Genomic DNA, 18,684 nt, shown 5'->3' on the forward strand with positions numbered 1-18,684 from the left:
TCAAATTACCTCTCTCATTATCCCCATACATCATTTTCAAAGCTATATTGCGACAGAAAAGCATAATATCCATTATTATTTCATTGTATACACTGCTATTGCTAGGTACAAAGGTGAGTCCTTTGTTGAGTACTGCTAACTCATCATTATTTAAAACATATGTAGATGAATTAAAAACAATACCAAAGTCCACAGTATTAGTCAGTCCAACATTTTCCTCCTTTTGTCTACGCTTCGGTCCTCGCTCAATGACCTCTTCCATGCGCCTTTCTTCTTCATAGGTGCTGGCAACATCTCCAAAAAATGCTGTTTCCCTCATTGTGTTTTCGGTCGTGCCCCCATGTTGCTTTCTCCTGTTAGTGAATCTCCCATCGGCACAGCTGCTATAGCGCAAGTTGCTGTTGATGCTTCCGGGGAACAGGTATAGGAGGCCGAGTTAGTAATAGACTCTGCTGGTCGCAAATTATTATCATCTCTATCTGGCAATGATTCTTTCGATATCCCTGGCACAGTCAATTGAACCAGCTTACTGGCTGTACATGGTTCTGGCAGGTCTGCGTGAAACACTTCTGCCTCTTGCTGTGGCATTACAGCAGTGCTAACACTTCGTCTTACACTAACCTGTTGGCAAGCTTTCTCCCATCTACGTACATTGCCATTGGGTTGAATATCACGCAGCTGTACTCCATTGGTTCTGGGCCAAACGAAGATATTACCATTGGTAAAGTCTTCAAAGTCTCTCTGTATTTTACCCAGTTTTTGCTTTTTCAAACGTTCGTCATTATTTACAAAAGTAGCATACAACTGATGCAGGCATTCTACGCTCCTTCTATCTGCATAATCTTTATCCAGCTTACTCTGAAGTTCAGCTACTTCTTTTTTCAACTTTTCAATATCCGGTGCAAAATACTCATTCAGCAACTCCATGTATTTAAAACTGGTGTTGATGTTCAATGATTGCCATTTAGCCAGTAGATCCGGATAACAATCACCCTGTGCTGGCATACAGAGGATCCTCATCCCTCTAGGGACATTGCCATAATCTATGCAAGCCTCTAAGTGAAAGTTCTGCCATTGTAAGCATTGTAACTTGCTTACCTTAAAGCTCAGATCTCTGGTCATTTCATCAAAAGTTTTATCTACTACTGCTGGAACTTGTCGCTCCATTTTTCCATCTCTTTGGAGCGCAAAACCCAAATTCAAAAGCGGGTTCTCATTTTCAGTATATTTTTTGTAGCTCCACATAGCAGTCTCTCCTCTTCCACCTCACAAAACCGTCGAGGTAGTCTCTTCTGCATTCAATCTTCCTTCCATAGCATGTAAAGTACTCAGACAACAGGAACAGAATACAAAGCAGAATAGTTGAGTACTATACCAAAGTCCAGCCTATGATCCCAAAGTCAAATATGCACCAAAAAACGCGGCAAGGACACTGCTATTCCTTAAAATCTTTATTGCACATAAACACAACATGAGCGCTTTCAGGACTTCTCCCTTCATCAGATAAAAATACAATAAAACAACCCCTTCCTCCGAGGCGGTGCGCCGCGACCGGCTCCGGGTCGGCCGGCCCTCCCCGGAGGGGAGTGTTACAGCCCACGGCATCAGCCCTCGCCGTGCCCTGGGGTTGTGGGAGATGACCGCCGCCGCACCCTCCTCCGCCCTCCCGGATTTACCAATGGTAATATCTTCATTTGGCCCAGAACCAATGGAGTACAGCTGCGTGATATTCAACCCAATGGCAATGTACGTAGATGGGAGAAAGCTTGCCAACAGGTTAGTGTGAGACGAAGTGTTAGCACTGCTGTAATGCCACAGCAAGAGGCAGAAGTGTTTCACGCAGACCTGCCAGAACCATGTACAGCCAGTAAGCTGGTTCAATTGACTGTGCCAGGGATATCGAAAGAATCATTGCCAGATAGAGATGATAATAATTTGCAACCAGCAGAGTCTATTACTAACTCGGCCTCCATTACCTGTTCCCCGGAAGCATCAACAGTAACTTGCGCTATAGCAGCTGTGCCGATGGGAGATTCACTAACAGGAGAAAGCAACATGGGGGCACGACCGAAAACACAACGAGGGAAACAGCATTTTTTGGAGATGTTGCCAGCACCTATGAAGAAGAAAGGCGCATGGAAGAGGTCATTGAGTGAGGACCGAAGCGTAGACAAAAGGAGGAAAATGTTGGACTGACATACTGTGGACTTTGGTATTGTTTTTAATTTATCTACATATATTTTAAATAATGATGAGTTAGCAGTACTCAACAAAGGACTCACCTTTGTACCTAGCAATAGCAGTGTATACAATGAAATAATAATGGATATCATGCTTTTCTGTCGCAATATAGCTTTGAAAATGATGTATGGGGATAATGAGAGAGGTAATTTGACCCTAAGGAAACCAAGTAGTTTCATACCACCACTTACACCCACCCTAAATCTGTTCATTAGGGGATGTGAGCAAGATTTGATAAGATACTTTATTGAAGGAGATACAAGCAGATTTTATAATCTCACACAAACACAGAGGACAGCATTGCAGAGTTTATGTAATAATAAAGATTTAACAATAAAACCGGCGGATAAGGGTGGGGCGGTTGTAGTGCTAGATACAACCTGGTTTAATAGTAGATTGAGAGAACTGCTCCAAGATGAAAGCACATACACCCAGATTAATCCATTGGGTGTGAGACAAGCTGTAGATAGGGTACATCATGCCCTGCAAAGGCTGATGTTTGAGATGAGAATCACTGATGGTATCTTTGACTTTCTATGGTTAGAAAAAGCAGTCACGCCTGTCTTTAAGGCACTCCCGAAGATTCATAAGTCCCTGGATAACCCACCCCTGAGACCCATAGTTTCAGGGAGGGGGTGGGTGACTGAGAATATCTCTATATGGTTGGAAAATCAACTAAAACCCTGTGTTGAAGGGATTGAGAATATTTTGTTGGATACAGGTGACTTCTTAATGAAGTTGGGCAGAGTAGACTATATGGTTAAGAAGGATAAGTTATTGATGGCTACCCTAGATATAAACAACCTATTCACAGTTATTAACAATGAATATGGAGTGGATATGTTAAGCACCCTTTTGAATGACCTAGGAGTCACTGAGGTCAAAATTAGCCTGATAAAGGAACTTTTGCTATTGGTATTGGAGAACAATGTATTTATAGGAGCGGAGTCCATATATAGACAGGCACAGGGGGTAGCCATGGGCACCCCCTGTGCCAACACCTATGCTAATCTTGTCCTTGCTCAATGGGAGAAAAATCATATACTGAGTAATGATGTTTGGAAGGGATATATAAAGATGTATGTGCGTTTTGTGGATGACATTTTTATATTATGGAATGGGAATTTGAACATGCTGCAGGAATTTGTGAGCTTTCTACACTCCACCACAACATTCTTTAGGTTTACTTTAAGAGCTTCTTTTGACTCTATAGATTTTTTGGATGTAAACTTAGTACAGAGTGTTGATGGTTTCACATCAAAACTATATAAGAAAGAATGTTGGAAGAATACGATACTGTCATATGATAGCATGCATCCACGTTACACATATTCAAACATTGTACAGGGGCAGGCGAGTAGGATCTCCAGGATATACTTGGATAATGGTGAATATGACAAAGAATTAGCTTCTCTTAAGGGCTGTTTACAACAGAGGGGCTATCGGGAAGATAAAGTGGATAAGTTGATAAACACCAGTAAAGGCTTCAGGGAAAGCAAATATAAACCTTGGCTTAGACGCACTCCAGCCCAGATAGACAAAAACAAAAGAACCATAGTTGCAAGGAGTCCCCAATTAATGTTTACATATAGTAGCAACATAGGTGATATCTGTAATGTTGTACAGAATAACTGGAACATTCTGACTAGTGATGAAGGGCTGAGTGATATAGTAGGTTGTAGACCTAACTTCAGATATAGAAGAAACAAGAATCTGAAGGATTTGCTATGTAAAGAAAGGCTAAATAGTCAAAATGTAGAGGCCACAACAAAGACGGGCACGTTCCCGTGTGGGAGGTGCAAAGCTTGTGGCCACATTAATAAGAAGACTAATTTTGAGCACCCCATCACACACAGGCAATTTGTACTGAAAGGGAGGGCTACCTGTCGAATGACGGATATAGTATATTTAGCTGAGTGTAGCCATTGCCCTAGTTTTTATGTAGGGAAAACTAACCAGATGTTAAAGACAAGGATATTACAGCACCTATCTAGTATCCGGAATGGGGATGTGCATAATGCTTTGAGCAGACATGTGATGGACAATGCAACACACAAATTCACTTTCAGGGCTATAGTAAACATAAGACTTACCACTAGAGGGGGTGATGTGAAGCACTTGACAGAATTAGCAGAATCCAGATGGATCATTGAGCTTATGGCCAACCGTACACCTGGTTTAAATGATGTGATACCTGTTAAGCCCACCCTTCAAAATAGGCGGGTTTTTTACTGAATCCTATTGGATATGCACTAATTTAAAAGAAGGGGTTGTTTTATTGTATTTTTATCTGATGAAGGGAGAAGTCCCGAAAGCGCTCATCTTGTGTTTATGTGCAATAAAGATTTTAAGGAATAGCAGTGTCCTTGCCGCGTTTTTTGGTGCATATTTGACTTTGGGATCGTAGGCTGGACTTTGGTATAGTACTCAACTATTCTGCTTTGTATTACTCGCGGTTGTAGTGTTCCAATACTGTGTTCTTTCAGTCTTTCAGCCTCGTGGTTATGCATGTCGGTATGTTATGCATTCCATAGTTGGCGGTATCCTATTTATTTGTACCTCCAAGGTGTTATGAATGTCGTTGACCTATCTATACATATATATTTGCAGATATCGCTGAATTCGTATATATCAACATATATCACTCTATCGCCCTTTCTATCTGTATTATATATATGTATATATGTGTTTATATATATATATATATATATATATATATATATATATATATATATATATATATTTATATATATATATATATATATATATCTGACGGGGAAAGTGACAGGCAAGCTACTCCTTTCATTGTGTACTTGTTGGTGTATACTGTTTCCTGGACTCCGCATGTTTGTGTCTGTACCTGTCACATTACACACCTACCGTAGGTTAGGGTTACCAGCTGTCCCACTCTGCGAGGGACAGTCCCTCTTTGGGCAGTTGTGTCCTGCAAAATATTTGTAAACATGGCAAATGTCCTGAGATTTTAGAACATACTTATTTCCTATAGTTTATGTAATAGTTGCATAAAACAATTATTCTGTATCTGAACCACCTATATGATGTTCTAGAAACAGAATAAGTAAGTAAACATTACAAGAATGAGCTTTTATCTAGGCAAAACAGTGAAGTTCTGAATTTATACTGGCTGGGTGTATGTGTCTGCCTGCAGACATCTGACGTATGTCCCACATTGGTCATTTGAAGAGGCGGCAACCCTACCATAGGTACATCTTGGCTAGCAATAGAGTTAGGTGATTCTATACATGATTGCGTGTTCTACTCCTGGCAGTGGTCATTTTACCCTTCAGAGCAGGCGTTATTAGTACAGGGGTGAATAATGCTGGTTTCACCTGTTCTGGACATCACCGACAGTGATCTGCGCGATATTCGGAGAAGCTTATCCCTGTTTCACGCATATCCATATAGTCATATTTAAACTTCGCTTACCAGCAGTGGGCAATGCATATTCCCGCTAACGTGTGCTACACATATTATCTGATGACCTGCATCCGACATGCATTACTCGTGCCTTCGGGATTACGTTACATCCCTTGCAGGATGTGGGACTGGGAACATGCATGACGGTCACTGCATTTAACACATGGCCATCTGGGATTTGTACACGTGTTATGTCGTTTTGTACGTGGAGTATACTACGGCTGTTACTCCATACTGCAATCACATGGGTAACTCAGTTAGTTTACATATTGATGAGTCCAGTTAATGGTATGTCCATGTGATGTTTACTGGATGTGCTCCGGCATTGGGTATGTATATCACAATGAGCCACACACAATACTGTGCTACACCTTCAAACGACCATAGGTGGAGCATGCTGAGGTGACTAATACCTGTCATGGGTACACCCCATGCCTTGACACAACATCCATGATTATATTATGTGGAGCCCCTCATTAACGCAGCAGGGACTCCATGCTGAGTGTGTGTAGAACAGTGCTTACACACATGTGCTTCCACAATTGCCTCTGCTCCACTAAGCGACAGTTGGTTACCTGATGTTGTGGCGACAGTGGACACTGTTTGCCCCATTTGGTGTATGGCCTCTGACAATCAGCCGTGTACCTACCGATGTACCTGGGAACCTACACCATATGCTGATAGGCACATGTACTGTTCAGGTGTTGACATTCCATGTTCCAATAGCTGCTGTGTGTACAATGTTTGAGGGCTGCCTATGTAGGATTCACACAGTGGGCCACCTATACATTACAATTTACAGGTGGTTGTGTTTGTGTGCCATCCATTTTACTGTGTGTGCAGGTGGAGTGGTGTGTCAGTCCATAGGGGCCTACACTGTCAGAGTATGTGCTATATGTTCCCTCTTTGCCAAGGCATAGGCATATTGGGCACGCCTCCATCTGCCTACTGGGGTTGGCACAGTGTGTTCATGGTCTGAATCCCTCTGTGCCTGTGATGGCCTTGGCAATTGCGGTGGGCTATGAGGGCCTTCACCATTTTGTCCCTGCTGCAGCTGTTTCCACAGGATCATATTATGTAGCATGGCACATACTATGACGATGTGGGCACACGTGCCTGGAGAGTACTACAAGGCTCCACCAGATGTGTCCAAGCACCGGAACCATGATTTCAGCATCCCGAACACACACTCTATGATGATTCTGGTTTGTGCATGTGCCTCATTATGGCATTCTTGCATGGGTCTGTGTGCATTTCTGATGTGAGTCATCATCCACGGCTCCAGTGCATAGCCAGCATCCCCCACAAGGTGGCCATGTGGGATGTCCCCCCTGACAAATACCTGATACAGCTGTGAGGCATGCCAGATATGGGAGTCATGGTAGCTTCCAGGGCTGCCAGCACACACATCCATGACAATGCCCTGGGCATTGCACACAACCTGGCAGTTGATGGAGTGGAATCCCTTGCAGTTTATGTAGCACCTACCATGCTCACCGGGTGGTGACTTGATTTGTATGTGCATGCAGTCTATCGCACCCAGTACCTCCGGGTAGTGTGCCACATGGTGGAAGTGATGCATATTGCTGGCCAACTCCTCCTGAGTTTGGGGGAAGTATATATGCTCATTGGCATGTGGTAACATGGCATCCAGGAACTGGTGTAGTACCCTGGATGCTGATGCCTGTGAGATCCCCATTATATCTCCAGTTGGCCTTTGAAAGGTACCTGTGGCTAGTATTCGCAAACTTACACATACCTTCGTGTCCACTGGTATAGGTTCCCCTCTGTTGTTTCTGGTTCTCAGGCGTGGCCATCACAGCTCCACTATTTGCTGTAAGATGTCCCTGTCCACCCTGTAACGCTCTACTATCTCCAGATCATGTAGCCCCTGGTAGGTTACCCTTGGTCTGAACACTCTTCTCCTCCTCCAGGGCCTGCGGTGGTTGTCGACATCATCCTCCACAACACCGTCAGTCTCTAACACATGCTGATGAATCACAGCTATGGCAGCTCCCAACATGTACATTTTAAAAGTTCCCCGTGTGTTTACACCTATGGTGCAGTGTTTGGGAATACACAGGTGTGTGTAGGGTGCTTTCACACTTTATACTATTGTGCTGTAAACACCGATGATGTCATAGGGTGTGTATGTACGATCGTAGCTACAGGGTATCTTATGTGTTTTTCTACCGGAACTACTATTGTGGTGCCTTTGGTGTTGAATTACATATGGCTGCCGTGGATTACCTCTTGACCATCCCTTTACATTTCTGCACATTCCACCTACAAATTTCTGGCATGCATCCAGCAGCCTGCTTTCATTTCTACTATCCTAGACCTGGCGTATCTTGCGTAATGTGTCTACTGTCGGTTTGCTTTGCTCTGCTATGACAAATCTCCTATCTTTGCAATCCAATGCCTCCCCTCCTTTCTTTGCATTCCAATGCCTCCCCTATCCTGTTTTGCAGGTTTCTGCGAGCAGACTTGTCAGCTGTCATCGATTGGCCGCCGTGAGTTGATTGGTGTTGATTGCTCATTAGTACTCCAATAACCCTACTTCAGCATTTCCTTCCTTTCTTCCCCTGACCTTCCTGTTTGTGCTATTGTTCGAGGCGCGTGCATCTGCTTACTGGGTTTCGGGCATGTTTTCATCCCCGTACACATGCGCTTTTGGGCACCATGTGTGCTCTCAGCTAAATGATTCTATACCTTCCTCCCCACCCCTGTCCTGCAGCTTTGCTTAGCAATGGCCAGGCCAGATTTGCATTGCTCCAATGTGCTTACTGCTACGGTGGCACACCCCTTTGCTGATGTCATGTATCTCCTCTGAGCCACTCCTCAGTGTTATAGTGCTGGGCCGTATGGTACAACCTTCATCCGGCGGGACATTTGCAATTCAGTATTATCTGCCTCATTTGCATGGCATTGACTACTAATTCATAGTTACCATGCCGAACACTGTCGCAGGCCCTTAGCAACCCTTGCACCTTGGTTGTGGTGTTCTATGCCTACCATTGTGTATTATGGTGTAAACTTGATTTATATTACATTGCGATTTTATGACATGTTTATATAATTTCTTTATGTTCCAGTTTGCGCACACATGCATTGCGGTTGTACTGTGCGTTACTGTGGACATGACATTAAATGTTGTTTTTTAGGTGTTGTGCATCTTTTCTTATGCCATTGGCTGTGTATTTCACCATTGGCATATGTTAACTTTGTAATACATGAGTCTGGTCTGCTTCCATAGCTCCGATGTTCTGTTTGGGAAAATGTAAATCATGTTTTTTGGTTTACATTTCCGTGGGCTTACGCTACACCTGCACCACTTCATGAATCACTATCTGCCTTCATTTGCATGGTGTGACACTGCACATGGGGTGATCAACATACCTATGCCGAGGGCTGCACAGTTCTGGCATACACCGGTAGTGCACGTGGTATTGGATCATACCTGAATCACTCGACGGCCATATTTTGCGTTATTCTGCCTACGCTACGCCTGCGCCTGGCGCAAGCTTCATGAATCCTGGGGAAAGTTTAAACAGGAATTTGATTGAAGGGCAAAAAATATTTAAGAAAATTGTACTACCTGCAGTATGCACTTATTGTTACACGTAATGACAAATTAAAAGTACATAATGGTCTCAACAAATACCAAATAATAAAAAAAATAAAAACGACATGAGTATTAAATGGATTGGATCAGACAGTGCAATTTCTGGAAAACTATTGATTTATGTATACCAAAATATAAAATTCTGAGATAAGATATATTTAGTAAGGCAAGTTCTACATGATAGTATAGCAGAATATATTCACCTCTGAGAAATCTATACAGAATGCTGTAAAATTATGAGAGTATATTTTGTCCACCATAAGAATATCATGAGTTTCATTGCAAAGAAATTGTGAATATCTACTGGGCAGAGTACTTCACGGTAATGTTTGACAGGTCTATACCATATAAGCAAAAGTTTAAAAACCCAAATGCTCACAATCTCGAAACTACTGGACCTCGAACTTGCTGTTACCCCTGCTAAATATATATACCAACTCCGAGATTGCACTACAGTGCGGAAAGGGCAAATATTCCAATCTTCACTGTACCGCAATCTCAAAATAAGCAATTTGAGGTCAGGTGGTTTCGAGATTGTGAGCGTTCACATTTTTAAACTTCCGCTTATATGATATAGACCCTGTTTGACACTGTACAAGAGCATAAACAAAAATTATATTTCAAAATAAGTCAAATAAATCCACTGTCTTACATTTGTTAAAAAATGAAGACAATATGAAAAGTGTTGACCTATCAGCATTTCAAATTATTTCAGTCACTTTAGTTTTTAAAACTGAATATATGTGACAGTAACAAGACCTTTTAATGTAAGCGATACTGGTATTGCTTGTTTCTTAAGATCATAGGAGTTTACTAGGCTAATGACTCTGTGGTCCCTACAAGCCTAGCCAAGTTATTTCAATGATCAACATCTATCACCCCTGTCCAAGACAGATACAGGTGGAACCCCCTTGATGAATTTACCATTGACCATCCAATCATCCAGACTGCGTTTGAAGAGGGCCAATGAGGTGCTCTGCTTGACATGAAGCAGGAGCCTGTTACAAAGGTGTGGTGACCTCTGGGAGACAAATCTGTCCTTCCAGAAGCCTCTATTAATGTCACATACCAGGTTAAGGCCTTTATAGTGAGAAACCCATGTACCATTTGACTTACGGATATGCAGCATTTCCAATAAAGCAGAGTCAAAGATTGCCTTATATACAAGGCAGAGATTACCTCCGAGTAGTCTGCATGAAACAGAATAAAGTGACAGTGATTTCAGATTATTCTCATAGGACAGATGCTGAAGACCTTGAATTTTCATTGTGAGGAACCTTTGTAGTCTCTCCAATTGCTGCAGGTGCTTGGAAAGATACATACCAAAAGGGGCATTGTACTCAATTATTAGCCTGATGTGGGAAGAGTACAGAGATGTTATAACTTCTTTTTTTCTGGAGGCAATGCCCTTATTTATGAGATGAGCGATATAGAATTCCCTTCTTACCACTGTAGAGACATGGTGATCAAAGGTAAGGTTGCTGTCAACCTGTGCACCCAAGTCTTTCACCACTGAGTGTGTACTTAGGGTACTGTTATTGATGTGGTAGTTAGCAGGAACATTGCTCTTACCAAAATAGACAATAACACATTTTTTGGATTGAGTTTAAGGCCATGACTTTGGCACCAATCATTTGTTTGTGTAAGATCCTCTTACTGGATGTTAACATCGTTTGGAGATTCTATGACCACTCCCACTTTGCAGTCATCAGTAAAATTTGTCAGCCACAGACCTTTAAACCAAAAAGTCAGCACAACGCCAAAAAAACCCACTGTAATTCCACGCCAAAGTCACAAAGCGAGATCCAAGACCACAGCTTCCTCTAGGTGAAAAGTTTATTGATGAAAAATACCACCATTAACGCCTTTGAAAAAAAACATGTACCAAGCAGCGTTTTCGTCAAATTCATTGACTTCATCAGATGACCAGTACTTGTGAACAATCAGATATATATATTAACATCAATTAGTTCATTTAATTAATTAAACAATTAAAATACTGAGTTTTCCTAAAAACAATCCTTTAAAACCAAGTTTCCACAAAGTTAAAGTGTAAAATAGAAACAAGAAGAAATTATTAAAACAATAACATATTATATTCACATTAAATGTTTTCCCAAGTGCATATAATGTAAAGTTAGCTAGGTTGAAGGTTCCAAGACACAAACCTTAGCCAAATTTGTGGACTCCAAACTAAAACCCATATGGATGAATAAAACCAGTATATTAAAGGATTCTTGGGATTTATTAAAATACCTTAATAAATGTGAATGGCAGGAAAACATCTTGTTCATCACCATTGATGTTGTAGATTTATTTTCCTCTATACCTTACTTGGAAGGCAAAGAAATGTTAGAGGAAATAGTATTTGAATATGAGAACATGACACATAAAGATAAACTAGTAAGCTTATGGCTCACCGATTTAGTTTTAAAATATAACTACATTTACTTTAAAGGTGAGTTTTTTCAACAGATTAAAGGTGTTGCTATGGGGGCAGCCTGTGCCCCCTCATATGCAAACCTTGTACTAGCGAAGTGGGAGGAACAATATGTTATAAATTCTGAATATAAATCATCCTGGATTCTATACAAGAGATTCCTGGATGACATTATAATTTTTTGGACAGCAGGGTTAGATAAATTGGATGAATTTATAAAATATATAAATAACACCACCTGCTATTTAAAATTCACCCATAAGATATCTAAAGACGCAATGACATACTTGGATTTGGAACTGTATAAAGTGGGTAGCAAATTTGAAACCAAAATATATAGGAAGGACACTTTTTGTAACTCCTATCTGCACTATCAAAGTGCTCATCCTAAACACTGCAAAAAAAACATTGTCAAAGGACAATTTGTTCGAGGGAGTAGGATGACTAGTTCAGATATGGACTTTAAGAATGAATGTGACCTATTGGAAACCATGTTTAAGGATAGAGGCTACCCAGCGTCCTTTATTGGTGGGATTCGAAAAGAAGTGGAAAATGGGCGAAGGGATAGATTTGCCCCTTTGTATTGTAATACTGACCCAGGTGAAACAATGAATAGAAGTGAAGGTGACAGAGACGCCAACTATGACAACTATGAGAACCCTAGAAAGGGTGAAGATTTTACTAAGGCCTTAATCCTTGAATATAATGGGTTGAACAATGAAGTTAGAAAGATATTCTTTAGGGAATGGAATAGGTTTACATGCCTAACAGACATTGAAGGCATGGACAATTTCCCTAAAAAAGTAATATACAAGAATTCCCGAAGCTTAGGTAATATCTTGGAATCTAAATATGCTAATAGAAAAAATAATAAAAAAATTAAAATAGGCACATATAAATGTGGACGTTGCAGACAATGTTGCTATGTTTTAAATAAAGAAGGAATTTTCCTAACTAGTAGGAATAAATGGATAAATAGTCCTGACTATTTTAACTGTGAGTCTACTGGTGTCATATACTTGGCGATCTGTGAAAAATGTAACTCCTTCTACATAGGGAAGATGGAGAGAGCTCTCCAAAGAAGGATTTACGAACACATGTACGATATATTGAAGGGTAAAGAAAGTAACGCACTTTACAAACACAGTAAAATATGCAAGGAATACAAATATAAATTTTTAATAATTGAACAGGTCAAAAAGGATATCAGGGGTGGTCCATGGGAGGACAGAGTGGAATATAGAGAGCTGTGGTGGCAATTGACCCTAAATTCAGATAAATTCCCAGGGTTAAATGATAAAATTTCTATATTGCCACTGCTTAGATTAAGAGCAGCCAAATTATAGGGAAAAGATGCAATAAGTGTATTCCACCACCAGAGGTCACTAAACAAAACAAAACCTTTTAATAAAAACATAAGTATGCATTTATATGTCCTTTAAACATATATTTCTCCATAAGCAACATCAAGTTTTCTTTTCATTTCTGTATTATACTTCTTATTCATACATATATTCATTAATGTGAGATAACATAATAGTTTTTCTTAATATGATACAAAATAATCAGTTTCTTTACAGTTTCTTAAAATATAAATCGAGTAACAACTGTTTAAGGAAACAAATTCAATTTCTAGTAATTTGGAAGAATGTTCAAACAAATACTAAAAAACATTGAAAGCTAACTTTACATTATATGCACTTGGGAAAACATTTAATGTGAATATAATATGTTATTGTTTTAATAATTTCTTCTTGTTTCTATTTTATATTTTAACTTTGTGGAAACTTGGTTTTAAAGGATTGTTTTTAGGAAAACTCAGTATTTTAATTGTTTAATTAATTAAATGAACTAATTGATGTTAATATATATATCTGATTGTTCACAAGTACTGGTCATCTGATGAAGTCAATGAATTTGACGAAAACGCTGCTTGGTACATGTTTTTTTTCAAAGGCGTTAATGGTGGTATTTTTCATCAATAAACTTTTCACCTAGAGGAAGCTGTGGTCTTGGATCTCGCTTTGTGACTTTGGCGTGGAGCCACATACCTTTAGCTTTAGCTTGTACTTTGGAGAAATATATTTCAAACAGTAGAGGTCCCAAGACTGATCCCTGTGGAACACCAGTGGTTACAAGTCTGCTGTTGGAGGTAGATTCCCCTATTTTGAGATGTGGGTTCTATCAGCGAGCCAGTTAGTGACCCATGTAAGGATATAAGGGTTGATATCTAGCTGGGTCAGTTTGTTAATGATGCCTGAGTGGAAGATAGTGCCAAAAGCCTTGGCTAAGTATAGGTAGGCTGTATGCACAGATTTCCCCTCGTAAAGGGCCTTGGAGACTGTCTCGAAGAAGTCCACTAGATTTAGCAGGCATGATCTCCCTTCCACAAATCCAAATTGAGAAGGGTCAAGTGTTTGGAGATTACCTGTATCTTTGTTGATAAGTTCCATGATGATATGCTCCATGGCCTTCCAGATAAGGCTAGTTAGACTAATAGGTCTATAGTTCCTGGGTCAGTGGAAGCACCACTTTTGTGCAAGGGGAAAACGGTGGCCTTTTCCATTCAGCTGGAATGAAGCTGGTGCTTAGACTATGATTGAAAAGAGTACCCAATGGTGTTGCTAATTCTTGTTTGAGCCCATGTAAGATGCAGACTGGGATGTTATCAGTTCCCATAGAGGCTGCATTTTTGACCTTAGAGAGGGAGTTCATGACCTGCTCTTGAGAGATACAAGGTAGAGGACAGGAGGTAGGGATGTCATGGGGTACATGTGGCGGGGATAGGGGAGTGAATTTTTTACAGAATCTGTCAGCAAACAGGTTAGCAATGAACACAGGCTTAGTATATGTGGTATCATTAACTACCAGTTCAGCACAAATCTGGACCTTTCCTTTTAGATTATGGATGTAAGTAAAGAATGCCTTATGGCTGTCCTTAGTTGAAGAAACTAATCTGGATTCATAGTTAGCTATGGAAGACTTGACAAGAAGTCTTATTTGCTTGTTTAAGTTGAGGAGGGAGTGCTTCCAGTTTAGGGCTCACACCCTCTTACTCATAAACAGCAATTTCTTCCCCTTATTATAAAGCCTGTTAATGGCAGTTGACCACCAGGCAGGTTTGCTCTTCCTTGAGGAGCTTGTTTTGGTCCTATCAGGTACAGCTGAGTCAATGCAGTTATGCAGGTGATTGTATAAAGCATTTGTGCAGAACTCAGAATAGTTGCCAGTTCCATCTGAGGGGTGAGATGCAGTGAAGTTATTTATACCATCCTGTAATAGGTTATAATCTGCTTTGCAAGAAGGTTTTTAGTTTAATTGCTGCTAGGGGGGTTAGGTGGGATAGTTACTTCTAATGAGACTGATTTGTGGTCAGATCTCACCAGGGAAGACCTCAAAGTGGAGGTGCTACAGTGGTCCCCCATATTGTTAAGCACCAGATCCAGGATGTTGGCATCCCTTGTGAGGGTGTCAACCAGCTGGTTCAGGGCATTGGAGTTAATGAAGTGGAGGAACCTTTGGCAAGTAAGTCTGTGCATGAGTAATTTACCCACTCAATGGATGGGTAGTTAAAGTCACTCAAAACTATGGTGTTTGGATATATCTTGATAGACTCAAGCCTATAGTTGGCAATGACTTGAATAGGTGTCCTACCAAAAGTTAATTGCACCTGAAGTATCTCCAGGGAATCATGCTGTCTAACCAATCTGGAGTTGTATTTATCTTTAATGAATTTTGACACACTGCCTCCTTTAGTTTCCATGGCTTTAGTTTGTGGTCTGAACACGTGAAAGGAGGAGTAGCCCAATATGGCTGGGATGGACTTCACAGCCTTGAACCAGGTCTCCGTGACTGCGCAAATGTCTATGTCTTCCAAGGTGAGACTGCTTCCAGCGAGTGCAATTTCATGTTAAGACTCCTAGCATTTAGCAGCATAACCTTGAGATTGTTTCTAGATGGAGTTTTCTACAAAAAGAGCAAAAGAAAATCTCTCGAGTTCCAGAATCCACATAGGCACAAAAGAATCTGCTAATTATGTATCCACATGAATAGTATAACACTTCAGTTAATTGTAATGTTGGTGTATGATTTGAGAAAGCTAAAGAAAACCATAAATGTGAAAAAGAATACATATATGTGTGTGTATATATGGGTCTATATCATATTATCGAAATTCCAAAATGTCGAACACCATAAGCTTGACCTTGGAATCTCAAAATGTGATATACTCAAACGCTCAGAACAGTGAATTTTTTCCAATGGAAAAAATTTGCTGTTCCGAGAATACACACACATAGCACAAGCACACCAAAATACATAATCCACACATACACACTTCACAGAACCCTACACTAAACCGTAGATACACTACTAGCTATCCACTTACCTTAACCCAACCCTAACCCTAAGGTTCCTAACTAACGCACTCACCTTATCCGCTCCCTAACCCTAAGGTCCCTAAATAACGCCCACTCACCTTACCCACTCCCTAACCCTAAGGTCCCTAACTAACGCACACTCACCTTACCCATTCCCTGACCCTAAGGTCCCTAACTATAGCACACTCACATTACCCGCTCCCTAACTCTAAAGTCCCTAACTATCACGCACTCACCTTACCTGCTTCCTAACCCTAAGGTCCCTATCGCACACTCACCTTACCCACTCCCTATCCCTAAGGTCCCTAACTATCGCACACTCACCTTACTTTGGTCTGTTCGCACACTTAAAACACCAAAACTAGCACAAGGCACGAAAAATGACCAATAATCCAACACGTAAGTGCCAAAAGACCAAGAGATCACTGATTATAGCACCAAACAGAATTTATTGTAGTATCCACTTAAAAATGAAAACACATAAACGCCTTTATCTCATAAAATTCACATATCGCGTTTTCGTCCATACATCTAGGACTTCATCAGACAACCACAGTTAAAACATTTCCGTTTATATAACTTGATCCATTAAAATGTGCACATTAACTCCAATGAAAACCAATTCATTTAATTTAAAACATCAAATCAGCATACTCTGCTCATTAATATTAATGCCTATCTAAATAAAGTGTCTTCATGCTTTTTATTACAGCTACCCTATTGCAACCCATCTCCTATTTCCAATGTTAATTTCATTAACTTTGTATAATAATTCCAAATGTAAGCATTTCTATATATGAATGTTATAAAATTTTCAATAAAAGATTTAAATAATTCCTTTACTAAAAAATGTATTTAAAAAAAATATATTTTAAAAAATCACAGTAGCCTAAAAATTGATGTATCAGCTCCCTCTAGTGCATTAAAGTGGTAATTGTTCTAAATCTTGTAGGCCCTCAATTTAAGTAGTGAAGAAATTGAAAGGGTGTCATTCAACCCAGGTTTGGTTCCTGCTTCTAGGTTGACCTGCCACCATAGCTCTTTACTTTCCAGTATTTCTTCCCATGGTCCTCCTCTTAAGTCAGGTCTTACTTGTTCTAGTACAAAAAATTCATATTTATATTCTGTGCAAGTCAGAGAGTGTCTAAATAATGCATTGGTTTGTTTGCCTTTCCCAATGTCATAATTGTGTTCGTAAATTCTCTTTCTTAGACCCCTCTCCGTTTTGCCCACATAAAAACACCGACATTTTTTACAGGTTACCAGGTACACCACTCCCTTACTTTCACAATTGTAAGAGCCTCTACTTCTTAAAATTCTTTTCCCACTTGGAAAACATATTTCACCTTTGTTAATAATGTAGGGGCACTGTTGGCATCTCCCACACTTATATGTTCCTAACCTATTTTTACTTATTCCTTTACTCTTGATTCCTCTCTTTTCTAAAATATTCTTAATATTCCAAGAATTCTTAAACACCAATTTAGGGTGTATACCAATTACTTCATCTATATCAGTTAGAGAAGAAAATGTATTCCATTCCTTTGTTAGAATGTGTTTGATTCTTTGATTTAATCCATTATATTCTACCACCAAACTCCTTAAGAATGTATCCTGACCCTCTGTTCCTTTGTCACTTAAGTTACTGTTGTTTTTGTCAACTCCTGTCCCAATAATGGGCTTAAATCTTTGTTGTCTCCCCCTTTCCACTTCATTTCTTAAGTGCTCAATGAATTCCTTTGGGTATCCTCGTTCCAAGAACATCCCTTCTAATGTGTTACACTCCATTAGAAAGTCACTTTCACAACTGGTCATTCTTGACCCCCTTACAAATTGACCCTTAACTATGTTTGTTTTACTATGTAAGGGGTGGGCACTACTATAGTGTAGAAAGGAGTTGACATGTTTCCTTCCTATAAACCCTACTTTCAAATCTTCCATTGTGTTTGTATATTTCTACATCCAGGTATCTAAGGAATTCAGTACTAACTGTATGTGTAAACTTTAAAAAAGTTGTAGTTTGACTTATATATTCTAAAAATTCCTGAAATCTATCTTGTCCACCTGTTCAAATTATTACTGTGTTGTCCAGGTATCTGTGGTACATTGACCAATATTTATTAAAACTAGAGTTGACAATGAACCTCTCCTCCCATTTCGATAAGACAATGTTTGAGTAAGTGGGCGCACATATTGCCCCCATAGAGACTCCTGATTTTTGTTGGTAGTATTCACCATCAAAGGTTATGAAATTATACCTTAATACTGTGTCCATTAAAATGACACTAGCTATCTTATCTTCCTGACTCATCTTGCTGTCTTCAAACACACTTTCCTCAAACATGTCCATTCCTTCATCATGAGGGATACTTCCAAATAAATCTACTATATCAATAGTGATGAATAGTATGTCTTCACTATATAAGTCTGGTTTTAACTCACCCAAGAACTCCCAAGAATCTTTTACTATAGTTTTTTTGTTGACCCATATATGTTTAGTTTTAAAATCAACAAATTTGGCCAAGGGCACTGTTTTTGAACCCTCTGCTGAAACTATAGGT

The sequence above is a fragment of the Protopterus annectens genome, chromosome 10.part0, assembly GCF_019279795.1.
Source record: "Protopterus annectens isolate FY-2018-M chromosome 10.part0, PAN1.0, whole genome shotgun sequence".
NCBI lineage: Eukaryota > Metazoa > Chordata > Ceratodontiformes > Protopteridae > Protopterus > Protopterus annectens.